General features: G+C 36.9%; 1 long non-coding RNA gene across 1 annotated transcript in view; it reads left to right on the top strand.

The window, feature by feature from the left end:
* LOC126473242 (uncharacterized) overlaps positions 1-14,560 on the top strand; it is a 218,221-nt gene extending 203,661 nt beyond the window's left edge. Inside the window, exon 4 of the long non-coding RNA XR_007586423.1 lies at positions 13,946-14,560. This is a non-coding gene — a long non-coding RNA (uncharacterized LOC126473242). The remainder of the gene's footprint in view (positions 1-13,945) is intronic.
* The last annotated feature ends 648 nt before the right edge of the window (positions 14,561-15,208 follow it).

The following is a 15,208-nucleotide window of genomic DNA, read 5'->3' as shown; positions in this document are numbered from 1 at the left end:
AATATTTGTTGTATTACTGTATAAGCGATATTCTTCTGATTTCTTTATAGAGAAACTTACATTGTTGTGACACCATTTATTTAATGTGCAGGCTCTGTGTTTGTATCTGCTATTTAATTTCTTATTTAATTTGTCATTCATTGTTTTATGAAAAATTTTATTACCTATACCATTAGCAAATAAAGTGCTGAGGAAGATAGATAGGTATTGCCTCTCCATCAAACGGGTGCTGCCCTATTGCATATGTCTCGATGACACTGACAGAGTTATTCTGCTAGTGTAAATCTATGATACTGGCTCTGTCATTCGGCTATGGTATCGCCATGGAACCTCTTCTGGATGTGGAAGATACTTTTCATTTAGAATGTTTTCTGTGATAAATTAAATGTTGAGAATGAAAAGACATACAGAATGAAAAATTTGGTTGCAAAATAGATTGTGGTATCTCTGTCCAAGTACATACAGATGTATTATTTGATTGTTTATTTTTTGAACTTGAAGCTATTCTTATTGTTCCAAAAGCATGACACAATATGAAACTGACTAGAGTGGGATGCTGCTGAATTTGTAATTCAGGTGAGATTATACATGTTCAAAAGACAACACACTCAGTCGAAACTGCAATAAACTTTTATCATCAGCTGCATTTTTATTTACTACTGTCATCATGAGCATTTAAAATGTGACACAATGTATTTTGGATTCAACAAATGTATATGGCCAGATGTTTAATGAGGACAGTGTTTGTCTGCGTTTAGACTTTTCATTAAACGTTAAATTGAATTTTCGTCTTTTCATCAGCTTGCTGTGCATCATTTGAGGTTGATTGTGTTTTTCCAGATATGATTATTGTGATAATCCATCTAAATGCTTTGGTTGAATTGTATTAATGATTCAATAATTGATGATGTGCAAAAACAAAACAACTATAAAAGTGTAAATGTCAAATGCCCAGGACAATGATGCATGTTTATTGAGCACATGTGTCATTGAGCATTGATAAATTGATTAAAACTGTACATAATTTACATTTCTGTGGATAATCTTCTTTTATTTTTTGATGTACCGCACAGTTACAAGGTTTCTCATGGCACAACAATGTTCAAAGTGCATCAAAATTGCTAAATACGTATGGCAGTTGGATATACGATCTAATTTTCATTCTCATTTCTGTGTATCCATATCCTCTTTCTCCCCATCCTCTCTCTGTCCATCAACTTGTCTTCCCTCTCTTAATCTCCCCCCTCCCCTCCCCCCAATCTTCCTCCATCTCCTCCTCCCACCTCTCTCCGTCCATCTCTCCCTTCCCTCTCTCTACATCCATTTCTTCCCCACTTTCTGCCCATCTCCCCCCCCCCCCCCCCCTTTCTCACTCTCTCTCTAATCTTGAGCATTGTTTATTGCTATTGACAACGAATCCTTGATTGGGAATTATCCTACCTTAAGAAGAATGGGTAACTTGGTTGGGATCATTGATATATGTACGGTGTGAGAGACTTCTCCTGCTGCTGGGTCAGTGAGGATAGTAGCTTCATTGATGTACTTTGCATAGTTTTAATCTGTAAATGGTTGAGATTACAAAGTTTTACACAATTCATATTCTGCAGTAGTATCATAATCATAAGCCAAAAAGCCATAAATACAACTTTCATGTTTTATTTTAAAACTGACTGCAAGAAAGAAAACAGAATATAAGGGGAAAGAATATGTATGGGAGAAACAATTTGTGTAATGGTTTAAATGTCCCACTACTGTAGTTGAAACTGACACTTTATAGTGATAATGGACCTTTGTAGTTTCAAGATTGTCTGTCTCAATCAATGCATTAGCACTCCTCATTGTATTGTTTTTAGTGCCAGATGAAACTCTGAAGACATTGTTTCTAATTAATTGTGCTGGGCTTAGATTCATTGTTCAAAGATCCTAATGGTTAGTAGTGATTGTCCCTCTTTGTCACACTCAGCTACCATTATATGCTCGCTTTGACTGTTGTAGCTAATAAACATAATTACCAGTTACTGTGTAGATGTATGTTTTTTGTTCTGGCATTTTGCAGTTGCAATGTACATACCCATCACACTTAATATAGTCAAACAATGGAAACTCCAGGGAGGAACATCAACAGTTTAGGAAAAGACAGATTGCTTCTTACTGTAAAGAAGACATGTTAAGTTGCTGACAGGCGCAATTAAAGACACAAAAGAGAAACACACACCTTTTATGAACAGTGTGTGTCACTCTTTCACTGATGAAAGCTGCGGCTCAAAACTTCATTTAAGTCATTTTTAACTGTGCCTGTCTGCAACTAATATGTCTTCTTCACGGTGAGCAGCAATCTTTTCCTACAGTATTAATATACTTAAAATACTATCATTCTTAATAGCTATTGTAAAACACATAGTGTTAATTCCCTTAAAAAATGATACAAATAAGTTATTGAAACATGACACTACCAATAAGCTATGGATAAAGTAATTTCATCATGAAAACCACACCCCATAGTTTCATACAAAAGATTTACACATCATGTGGACAGTATCTGTCAGTAGACAGATCACTTATAGGCTGAACTCATCCCAAATCATACAGGTCAAGAGTGGATGTGTCATCAGTATTTCAAAGTATGCTGAAAAGAAGTATATGTTGAATTTCCACTATACTTCTTCAGAACTACAATATTTTGATGTTCTGATGATTTGTTAAAATGCTACAGACTCTATAAATGAGAGTATTTGTGAAAATGTTGTAACGTAAGGGAAAATTGAAAAATAGCAATAAAGAAACCAATAGTGATTGAGATCTGAATTTATTTTCGATAAATACTTTATTCCCAATACTCAAACAATGGAAAATCCAGGATGGAATGTAACAATATTATGAGAAGGAAAGTTGCTACTCACCATTAACGGAGATGCAGATTCACAGATAGGCACAACAAAAAGATTTTCGCACTTAAAGCTTACGGCCAATGGCCTTTGCCAACAACAATAACAACAACAACAACAACACACACACACACACACACGCTGAATATTTGTAACAAAATATGAATAGTCACAGGATTTTAACTGTCTTGAGAAATGATAAAGTGGAAGGATTGCCAACTGTCAGCCAAGACATTAATCCATGAAATTCTTAAACTGTCAAAATATTTGTGCATAAAGATAAAAGAATCTGAATTTTTTTGGTTACTCAGAAATTATTTTCTCAAAAACCTCCACCCTAAATGTTCTAAAAATTTCACTGTACACTGGTTGGTGATCGTACTTAGGGAATGTACAGTCAGAGTGGGCACTACTTGTCTGTACAAAATGTGAGAAATTTTTTAGGTATACGTTGCTCTACTCTCAAGGACACTTAATTTAAATTGATGGCTGATTTAAAGTAAATGTCATGTTAAACTGGTAGTTCTGAATTGAAATAAATTATTTTACAACATTATCAAGGAGTTTGAAAACAGTTCATAATTTTGTTTGAAAGCATTTGATAACGAAAATGGGATATAGAATATTTATACCCATATTTCTTTTTATGATATTCTCAAATTATTACTGTCTCTTGTTATGATTTTACTTCCTCGTGACTTGCCATGAATTAAAATTTTCTGCAATGTAACAGTCAACGCTGCACTGTTGAAAAGAGTTCATTTGTTTTTTCATTTGCTTCTCATTGAACCTGTATAGCCGAGCTGAATTTGCACATGGACAAGAATGATCCAACAAGAGCAGCACTTGGGAAATGGGAACTGCACACTGATCTTTTGATGATGGCCATTTTAAAGCATTCTCATGACCATGAGGTGTCGTAAAGGAGACGGTTCTATCTTATAGCTCATGAGAGAGACTTGGGATATGTCCAACCCACCACTGATTGTCATACACACAAGAAATGAAAGGCTCACTACAAAGTCTTCTAATGTACACTGGGGTCTCTGCATTTCGCACACTGTAACAGGTTGCATTTCATGGAAAACCATTCTTGCAATGTATTTGCCACTCCAGGATGCAGCCCACTAATGACTTGATTGAATTCCTATCACAGACTTCATAGCAGACCACTCGTTCCTCTTTTTTTAAAAACAGAATTCCCTTAATATACTTCCATTTAGAATTAAGAGTTTCGTGTTTGTTACTGATGTTGAATTGGTGTGTACAAATCCAGCAGCACCTCTTATAGTATCAATAGCTTCATGCTGAAGATTAAATCTTGTTGCAGGATGTTTACAGAGACCTCCTCCTTCATCACATGCACTTTTCCCATGGCCTGTTGCTGAAACTATTAATCTTTTTGTCTTAATTCTTGTACTACAGTATTGACAAGATCATAAAGCTGAAAGCAGTTTTCAAAATGAGATGCTGCGCCATCAGTCACATACAAATGTTTAGAAAATCCGTGGCCTCTAGATGCTGTGTCGTCAATTATCAGTCTGACAATGTACTCTCCATGCACTGTCATGAATGAGATCATCACTGACAATAGCAAAGCAGTGTGATGTTCCAGGGAAATGAGCAACACATGTGAATATTGATACCTGTGAAGTGTGCAAGTGGTAACTTTAAATTTCATCCTACAAAGCAACAGACCAGTTCTCAGCAAAGTCAGAATGAAGAACTGATGTGTCAGTATTTGGGTATATAGCTGACTTTACCTCTGCTATGGCCTGACTCTAAATCCTCTGGATATGATAGTGAGCTGTTCCTTTCATGACCCAGTGCCTAACCTCTATAAGCAACTTCTCTGGCTCTGCTGTCTTCTTCACTAACTCTCCTCTCTCCCACAATGCATAGGTTACATCATTGTCAGTGTCCTGAAGGTGCAATGCTTCTGCTGTCATCACTTCAGCACCAGGACACATTGCATACTGCTGCAACTAACATTTATCTTGCAGCTCTTGATGTGTACACGAAAACATCAGGTCCATCTCTGTGTACTTCCTTCATGTGACACTGCTTACGGCAAAACAAACAAGTTTCAAATTAGTGCTGTTATTATAATAATAATGGAGGAGTAGAATTTTGTGAGACCAATTTTTAAATTTGGGTTCTCCTTTTTCATTAGGAGATTTGTTTCTCTTATTGATTATTTCATGTATCTTTTTACCTTTTTCACCATTTTCACTAACAGAGATAACACAGCCTGGTTAGGACTTTGCCTACTCACTTAGGTAATATTCCAAGCAACAGTTAGCATATCATCTTGCAGCGGATGCCCACAGTAAGAATCTGGGCATTCCCAAATACCTTTCTCAGTCTTTATTTTATAAGCTTTTGAAATCAAATAATGTGAGGAAGTGGTATGTATTTCTATATTTGCTGCTTAGAGTAGCCGGCCGCGGTGGTCTCGCGGTTCTAGGCGCGCAGTCCGGAACCGTGCGACTGCTACGGTCGCAGGTTCGAATCCTGCCTCGGGCATGGATGTGTGTGATGTCCTTAAGTTAGTTAGGTATAAGTAGTTCTAAGTTCTAGGGGACTGATGACCACAGCTGTTAAGTCCCATAGTGCTCAGAGCCATTTGAACCATTTTTTTGATTAGAGTAGCTATCTGGTATCAGTGTCAGTAACTATACATTCTCAGTATAGGTGGCTGCTGAATTAACCGTATTCAGGTTTTGAAACCACACATCCCATTTCAGGCACATATCACTATCTTCAGGTTCTGCACAAAGTGCGTTTACATTATACACTTCACAAAGTTTTAAAGATGTTGCTTGTGGTTTCAATTTCTTCCACTTTACTTTTGCATACTGTTTTCTTCTTGTGCTTCTTACCTTTCCTGGATGTTTAAGGGGGGATATAGTAGGGGCTGCAGCAGAAATGCTAACATTCAATTCATCAGCAACTTCAAACCCAAGTACATAAATGTGGATGTGATGCAAATACCGTTACTTGAGGACCAAGATAATTCTGCAATACCTCTGACAGATTTCCAACAACTGTGAAGTGTTTTTCATTTTCCTTAAACACCACCTTCTTGTGTCTTTTTCATAGTCCGCACACCTCACTCTTGCACTACTGTATTTCCTCACTGAAATGGTATCTAACAAAAAGTTCAAACAAAACTCGATGGTTTATGTGTAAGTTCTCACTCATTTGCTATAAACAGGAGAGTGCTGAAAACAATGTTGCCAACATGCATATGTGTACTAGAAATTCAGTGATGTGAAATATGAAGAATGTTGAAAAATTTTTAAGACTTTACACAGTAAAATATTGCCCACTGTGTTTGCCCTGACTACTAACGCATTAACCAAACAATGTTTTGCATAATTCTTAAAAACTTTCAGATAGGGGTTTTCAAGTAAATGATCATAAAATCTTGTAAAATGCATTTTTTTTTACATTTTCGGTAATAAATGTTTACATAATACAGTTAGCTGGCCAGAGAAGATACTATTCGTAGTTACATCAGTAATATCTAGTAATATGACAGAAAATATAGCATTCTGTGACTTTCCAAATTAGAAAAAGAAATTTCTCAAGTGGAAAAATTAACTTAAATGTCATTTTTTTGTCTTAAATTTGTAAGTTAAAGAAAGCCCGTAACTGTGCAGATGTCAACTAAATTTCAATACACTAAGAGGGAGCTTTAATGTAAAACATGTGCCAGGTCTTCAGTACTTTCGGATTATTATTTACATTTCTTTTTGTTCTCTACTGTTTTAAGTTATTTACAAAATATACATTTTTCAAAGAGCCTTACCATTTACAAAAATTACGATAAAATGAAAGTACTTTATTTCATAACACTTATGATGTAGAGGTCTAATATATATTTTTTCCGGAGAAATTCATGACTATGAGTTTACATCACCTGTATGATTTGACATGAAGTCACCTTGTATTAAAGTAGTTGAAAATTACATGTAATAAAAGTCAGTTCTCTTTGGTTGACAGCAAGACTGCAACCGATGTTGGAAGGGAAATCTCTGCCATAAATAGTGATTGGATAAATGATTGTGGTTATATCTTGCATATTGTGCACAAAATAGATGATTCATGTCTTCTCCTTCGTTACATAAATCACATAGTGGAAATTCTTTCATTTCTATTTGGAACAAGTGGACTGGAAATTTGCCATGACTGAAGAGCAGGCACATAAGTGTTATAAACGATGGAGGTAACGCTATTTTAGGTTGCAGCCAGGCATTTTCATTCCTTTCGATTCTATTGTGTTTGCTAATTGTCTCTCACTTTTTCATTAATTAAGCTCAGCATTTCTTGGCAATAAAGCCTATAATTTAAGATTTCAGCTAAGCTCGTGGCTTGTTTCACTAATCTGTCCATTGTGTCATTATGAAAGATGCTACTGTGCCCTGTAGTCCATAAAAAAATGCATTACTATTCCTGCTTCCAGTCCGTAATGATTTCTTTACTACTGTATCACCATACTGCTTCGTGTGCAGAATCTGTCATATTTTACTGCTACTCCCAATTGCGATGGCTTCCATGTAGTACATAGTTGTCTCCGTAGGTAGAGAATATACTGAAGGGAAGGTAAATACCGAGCGAGGTGGTGCAGTGGTTAACACACTGGACTTGCATTCGGGAGGATGGCGGTTCAATCCCATGTCCGGCCATCCTGATTTAGGTTTTCTGTGATTTCATTAAATCACTACAGGCAAATGCCAGGATGGTTCCTTTGAAAGGGCGCAGCCAACTTCCTTCCCCATCCTTCCCTAATCCAATGAGACCGAAGACCTCAGTGTTTGGTCTCTTCCCCCAACAATCCAACCCAACCCAACCTCCTATCCCTATCAGTTGGAATATGGAAATATGGAAAAGGTAAATATAGTGCATGAAAATTTGTTGTACAGCATACTTCATTGCCATCAGCAGTCTTTGAACCATGTGTATAAATCTTCATTGAATCCTGGAGGACGGTACTGATCCAAACACTGATTTAAATTTTCAGATTTGCAGAATATATGTTGTATGACATTACAGTATATTGATTTGTTTTTATCTCAGTCAGGTCCACCATTCAAGCATTTTCATAATCATCAGCTTCTGTTGAAATTGTTTTATTCTTAAATGCGTGATCAATATTTCATTAATCAGTTGATTAAAGAGTGTCTGGTTTGTGACATTCATTTGAGTATGAATTTATTTGCACATTTTTCTTTCTTGATACTCGGTGCAGGTTGTCCTGCCTGAAAAAGGAGTGCATTCATAGGTGTTGATTGAATGTTTCCAGTATATATTCAAATGCAGTGATACTAAAGTCTGTCCAGTTTGGATATCATATTTTTTACAGCATCATCATGAAATATGCCTCCATAATCCAAGAATAATTCAGTTCAAAGTGAGCAGAGTTTTCATGTGAGGTCCCCACCATATTCCAGTTACACACCTCAGTGCACCCATCTTTTGTTTCCGCTTTAGGAGAAAATTCATTTACAGTATATGAGGTCTTCAGTTTAGATTTGAGTCCATTCTCATGCCTGAACTCCTAGTTGGGGTATTTATCCACCAGGATTCATAATATTGTAGGAGCGCTGAACTCCTCTTCGTGTAATGATGATTTTTGATGGTTATTTGTGGCATTATTGCCAGCCCATTCCCATTCAATGTAAATCTATGATTTTATACAGCCTGATACATAATTTATTATTTTGTTCTTTCACTGGAATAATCTGTCAAATACAGGCTGGTTGTCAGAGAATCTTGAGGTGGTTACTCATGGCGAGACACACTTATCAAGATCTTGTAACTCCTCCTATGTATAGGAGACGGCTAGGATTGCTCACTGATGAAGACTTCTGTCAACTATCCAAGCCCCAGTGGTATTGCCATTGTATTTAACATAGATTCTTCTTGCTGACAGCCACTAATATTTTTTACAGAAACATGCTTTCTTACCAAAACTGTGATTTCCGAATTGTCATAAACTCCAGCTATTTCATCTAATACTGAAAACAAGAAGACATTTATTTGTGAATGTCCATGTAGAATCATATGTCCAAATTCCTGTGTTATCAAGAGCACTCTTCCCTTCTAAAAATCCAAACTGGGTCTTGAAAGAATATGATTCCTCTCTATCCACCATTCTAATATTTTTTTACTATTCTTTCGAGATAGAGCTACCGATCTGTAGGGGACGGGATAAGAGGATCTTTGTCTGGTTACAAATAAGAATTAAAATTTTAATCATCCAGTCTTGAGGTATTGGACCTCACACCCATGTAGTGTAACCTATGTAGAACAGGTAGTGCCTCATATGGCAAGTTTCGCATCATGATATAATGTATACTGTTGATACATGGTGATGTACTGAGTGAGTACTTTGAGGTATAATAAAGTTCCTTTCTGTAAAAGGGATATACAGGGTGATTCAAAAAGAATACCACAATTTTAAAAATGTGTATTTAATGAAAGAAACATAATATAACCTTCTGTTATACATCATTACAAAGAGTATTTAAAAAGGTTTTTTTTCACTCAAAAACAAGTTCAGAGCTGTTCCATATGGCCCTCTCCAGACACACGAGCAATATCAACCTGATACTCCAACTCGTTCCACACTCACTGTAGCATATCAGGCGTAACAGTTTGGATAGCTGCTGTTATTTCTCGTTTCAAATCATCAATGGTGGCTGGGAGAGGTGGTCGAAACACCATATCCTTAACATACCCCCATAAGAAAAAATCGCAGGGGGTAAGATCAGGGCTTCTTGGAGGCCAGTGATGACGTGCTCTGTCACGGGCTGCCTGGTGGCCGATCCATTGCCTCGGGTAGTTGACGTTCAGGTAGTTACGGACAGATAAGTGCCAATGTGGTGGCGCTCCATCCTGCTGAAATATGAATTGTTGTGCTTCTTGTTCGAGCTGAGGGAACAGCCAATTCTCTAACATCTCCAGATACTGTAGTCCAGTTACAGTAGCACCTTCGAAGAAAAAGGGACCAAAAACTTTATTGGCTGAAATGGCGAACAAATGTACAACTAAATGAAACTTTATAGCTCCCTTAATTCGCCGACAGATAGTGCTTAGCTCTGCCTTTTGTCGTTGCAGAGTTTTAAATTCCTAAAGTTGTGGTATTCTTTTTGAATCACCCTGTACAGTTCATGCTCTATTTCATGAAAATAAGCATCTTTGTTATGGGTCAAAGGTGGTTCAATACTGACCAGGAATGGATCAAACCAATGCTTTCATCTCGATGAATTCTCTCTAATTGATTTGCTACTTCTAAAACATCTGAACATATCATCTTATGGTCTGAAGCCAGATTTACCTTTTGGGGTGTTTTTAAATATTTTTATTTCTAATTCTATTCATTTGTATTTTTTAAAAAAATCTAGCATTAGTCTCTCTAGCATTAGCTGCTCCTTCAATTACTAATACTAACTTCCCGTAATCATCAGTTCTCTTGGATACGCTGGAATTTTCATGTATTTCTTCTGTTATAATTTATGAGTAACATTTCCATTTTGTTTTTCCAACATTACATCCAACTGTAGGGTGTGTGTATTGGCAGTGACTGTATTCACACCCAATATTCAGAAGTTATAGAATAATGATTTAGTACTAGAGTACTAGAGTATCATGGAGCACTTGTCACATAAATGTTACTCCAAGGCAAGGGGAAATCTTTCACAAGAATAAATTTGCAGTTAACATGAGGCAAGTACTTTATGAAAGATGTTGTTGACTATTATGCAACAGTGTTTAAAAGTTCTGTATGAAATCAACCTGTTTTCCTCCAAGGGGGTCCCCTGGGGGATGGCACAAACCTAATGTATGTGATTCTAGATTTTCTTTAATTTTTAAGAGTTACTTCTTCTGTATTGTCCATGTCCAGGTTTCTGTGTCTGGTTGCGAGTCAAGGACCACCAAATTTTTCTTTCCACCACTCCTCTATTTCTTTAAGTATGTCTTTTAGTGTTCCTTCTCTCTGCACCCTTCACTGTATCTGCAAATACTTTTTGCCTTGTCCCAATTATATATTATCTTATTCTGCCTCACTCATTTTTATTAGCATACTCATGTTTCTCTACTCATGCACAGGTTTTATCAATAGTACTGGAATAATTTTGTGAGGGGAACCATTGTCAGAGTTTCATAAACACCTTTTGCAGGTAGCACATTTGTTGGACTCAACCCTTGATTTGTGCTGGCCTCTCAGAATTGGTTGAAGTAAGCTGTGACCATCTTTTCAAGAAAATATTTCACATTGTGTAGTGTCTGTGTTCTCAAACTGGATGTAGGATTTTATTGCAGTTTGGGCGAGTGAACAACACTGATGGCTATGTGTGGCTCTGCAGCCTAAGTGGTACATCGTCTGCCACTATGCATATGCACTAATAATAGCACCCAGCAATCTAAACTAGGCTTTATCTGGTAAGCAAAAATCACATACAAAAATTTTGGCATATATTGCAAAGTAAGTTAACCAAAATGGTAACTTCGTGGTAACAAATAATTTAATATAGTTACTACAGTAGCAAATTAAATTTTGCATCACCTCGGTTCCGGGAGTTCTGGAACCTGTACAGAAAATTGGAATAGAGATCAACATAAACATCATTTCCGCCCTTTTTATTGCTCAGGAAAACCACAATATGCATGTTGTACCACAATACAGCGAGATCTTAAGAGGTGATGGTCCAGATTGCTGTACACACCAGTACCTCTTAATACCCAATAGCATGTCCTCTTGCTTTGATGCATGCCTGTCTTTGCCATGGCATACTACCCACAAGTTCATCAAGGCACTGTTGGTCCAGATTGTCCCACTCCTCGGCGGGGATTCGGTGTAGATCCCTCAGAGTGGCTGGTGGGTCACGTCGTCCATAAACAGCACTTTTCAATCTACCTCAGCCATGTTCGATAGGGTTCATGTCTGGAGTACATGCTGGCCACTCTAGTCGAGCTATGTCATTATACTGAAGTACGTCATTCACAAGATGTTCTCGATGGGGGTGCGAATTGTCGTCCATGCAGACAAGTGTCTCGCCAATGAAGAGGAATGCCTCACCGATATGCTGCTGATATGGATTCGCTATTGGTCGGAGAATGGCATTCACGTATCGTACAGCCGCATACATCAGCCCCACATAATGCCACCCCAAAACAGCAGGGAACCTCCACCTTGCTGCACTCGCTGGACTGTGTGTCTTAAGTCATTCAGCCTAACCGGGTTGCCTCCAAATACGTTTCCTATAATTGTTTGATTGAAGGCATATGCGACACTCATCGGTGAAGAGAACGTGATGCCAAACCTGAGCGGTCCATTTGACATGTTGTTGGGCCCATCTGTATCGTGCTATGTGGTGTCATGGTTGCGAAGATGAACCTTGCCATGAACGTTGGGAGTGAAGTTGCACGTCATGCAGACTATGGCACACAGTTTGAGTCGTAACACGCCGTCCTGTGGCTGCACGAAAAGCATTATTCAACGTGGTGGCGTTGCTGTCAGGGTTCCTTCGAACCATAATACGTCTGCTTGTGTCTGTATATGTGTGGATGGATATATGTGTGTGTGTGCGCGAGTGTATACCCGTCCTTTTTTCCCCCTAAGGTAAGTCTTTCCGCTGCTGGGATTGGAATGACTCCTTACCCTCTCCCTTAAAACCCACATCCTTTCATCTTTCCCTCTCCTTCCCTCTTTCCTGATGAGGCAACAGTTTGTTGTGGAAGCTTGAATTTTGTGTGTATGTTTGTGTTTGTTTGTGTGTCTTTCGACCTGCCCGCGCTTTCGTTTGGTAAGTCACATCATCTTTGTTTTTTGATATATTTTTCCCACGTGGAATGTTTCCCTCTATTATATTAAATACTTTGTTAAGTACGTGAGTGAAGATCAGTATTGTCTATCCATATGCTGTGTTGCATAGACAGCAGAAGTTCAATGAGTACCCAAGATGGATCAACAAATGCAAAGAGAAGAGACCATCCGTTTTCCATCACTGAAAATTGCTGTGCTATTGTTTCACTATATTTAAACTTAAAATGGATGCAGATGTATACCATATTTAATAAATAGAAAAAGATCTACTTCCCTCCCAGTTATGATATTTAGCTACATAAGCCTTTAAACTCATATTTTGGGAGTACATGAATACAAAACATTCCTTGTTGAAAGAAAGTGGCTGTCTGTGGAAAGTGGCTGTCTGTGAACTGTGAGTGTATTGGGAATATTCCATTCGCCCAGGGTTTTGCTAGAGTGGTGGTCAATAAAATTCAGTTACATTTTTAAATTTTTGAGGGTTCCTAGCTTCCCACTTTCAATCAATGAATGAGTTTTAATTTTTTCACCAGAATAGATTTCAATATAGAATAAGGAATGCAAATTATTTTTTGAAACAGCTTTTATACCATAATTTCTAACTGTGTGATCATGATTGAGTAGAAACTGCCTTTCTTTACTCACTGGAAATGCCATTAAGAAGCAAATGTAATGTTGTTTGAGAGCAATAATGCTGCTGAATTTCTTGAAGAGGCTTCTATACAATGAGTCATAATCAACTTTACCAAACATTTGTAGTACATCCATTAGCAGAATTTTTTGTTGCGATTTTTTTGTGCATTCTCCCAGAAATTCTCACGGTACAGCTGGCAGTATAGTCTGTAAATTATGCTAACATTTTGTGTCTGTTGATAAATTTTTAAATGTAGGATATTTGTCAGTGTGTACAGTGCAATGATCGGAGATTTTTGATCTATTAAACATCTGGACATTTGTGTGTTTTACTTACATAATTTCATTAATATATTCCTATGAAAATGAATGTCTGGACCTATTAATCATGTTAAAATTTTCATGTTTATCTGATGCAGTTCTGATGCAAAGAGATGACTAGAGTAGGTGTACCAGTATTAGCATTGCTTTTTTAGTATATGAACATGGACAGCTGTCATGTTGGTCTAGCTTTTAAGATGTCTGCTGTCTTATTATAATAATACTGAGGATATTAAATGTTTTCTAACTATCTTTCCTAATTTTATTTCAGACATTGGGGGCAATTATGTGTGCCATATTTGTGGCAGAGCTTACATGACAAAGAAAACATTGATACGACACATTAGATATGAATGTGGACAGGAACCTCAGTTCCCATGTCCTTACTGTCGAATGAAGTACAAACGAAGATATATATTGAGAGCCCATATTATCAAGAGACATAATAACTGGACAGTGTCTTACACAGCTTAAGAACTCGGAAATAATTATTTTATTGTAAAATAAAAAAATTACATTTGGAGGAGAGTAACGAATCTGCAAAAGAAAATTATAATTAGTTCCATGTTCCATAGATTATCTGAAAATGCAAATTACTGCACGTGCTCAAATTCAATTGTGAAATATGTTTTATGTAAGATCAGCCTGTAGCACTTCGTAATGCTTGTATTGAATGGTGATAATAAACTGAACTTATGGAGCTTTGAGCAGTTCATAATTATGGATGAATGATTTACCTATGTATACAGTGGTATTAATAACTTACTGTAGTTGCATTTATTCACAGATCAGAAGTGCTACAGGAAAATATAAAATTTTGTAAGAGCTGCTTATACAAATGTGAACAAAAAGATGTATTGGAGTTCTTTGAATGAAATTGATACCTGTACCAGTTTGAATTTTTTATAGTTTAGATGGAATCCAAGAGAGAGAAGTCAATACTTTTATGCATTGTCTGTGTGTTACTTTTTGAAGGAGAAACATTTTTGATAATATTGCCAAGAAAGAGAGAGGGTGGTTGGAAAGTATTGGGTAGGGGTGGGGATATTTATTAGGCTTAATGGAAATAAGTTAAGGTAGGTACAATTTTCTGAATGATTTAATGTTTAATCTCAGCTTCCAACACCCTTCAACAAATTTAACAGAAAATTATAAAAGTAGTAGTTGTTACTGTAGCTGTTGCATGCAGAATTGTGAATAGAAATTTTTTCTTTTGTGTTATTTCATCAAAGTTAGTCAGTGACGGTGAGGTCAGTGACTGGGAATAATGCAGAAATTTCACATTTCTGCCTTGGACAAGGTGCTAGTGGAAGTGATAGGCCAATGTCTGTCTCCATCCTGATACGAAATATATCTCTAACAGGTGGATATCTGTGATGAATGTTTGTGCAAGATAATTTTGTCTTATTTGTGAGTGCGTCATTAAAGAAATGGTGAGGATGAAATATAATGATAGTACAAAATCTTAATGGCAAGGGATCTGCCTTGTTTAATGCCCTCATCCAACAAATGGCTCTTTATGAACAGTGTCACA

This window comes from Schistocerca serialis, chromosome 4 (genome assembly GCF_023864345.2).
Source record: "Schistocerca serialis cubense isolate TAMUIC-IGC-003099 chromosome 4, iqSchSeri2.2, whole genome shotgun sequence".
NCBI classification, from domain to species: Eukaryota; Metazoa; Arthropoda; class Insecta; order Orthoptera; family Acrididae; genus Schistocerca; species Schistocerca serialis.
This window is presented reverse-complemented; position numbering and strand designations above follow the sequence as displayed.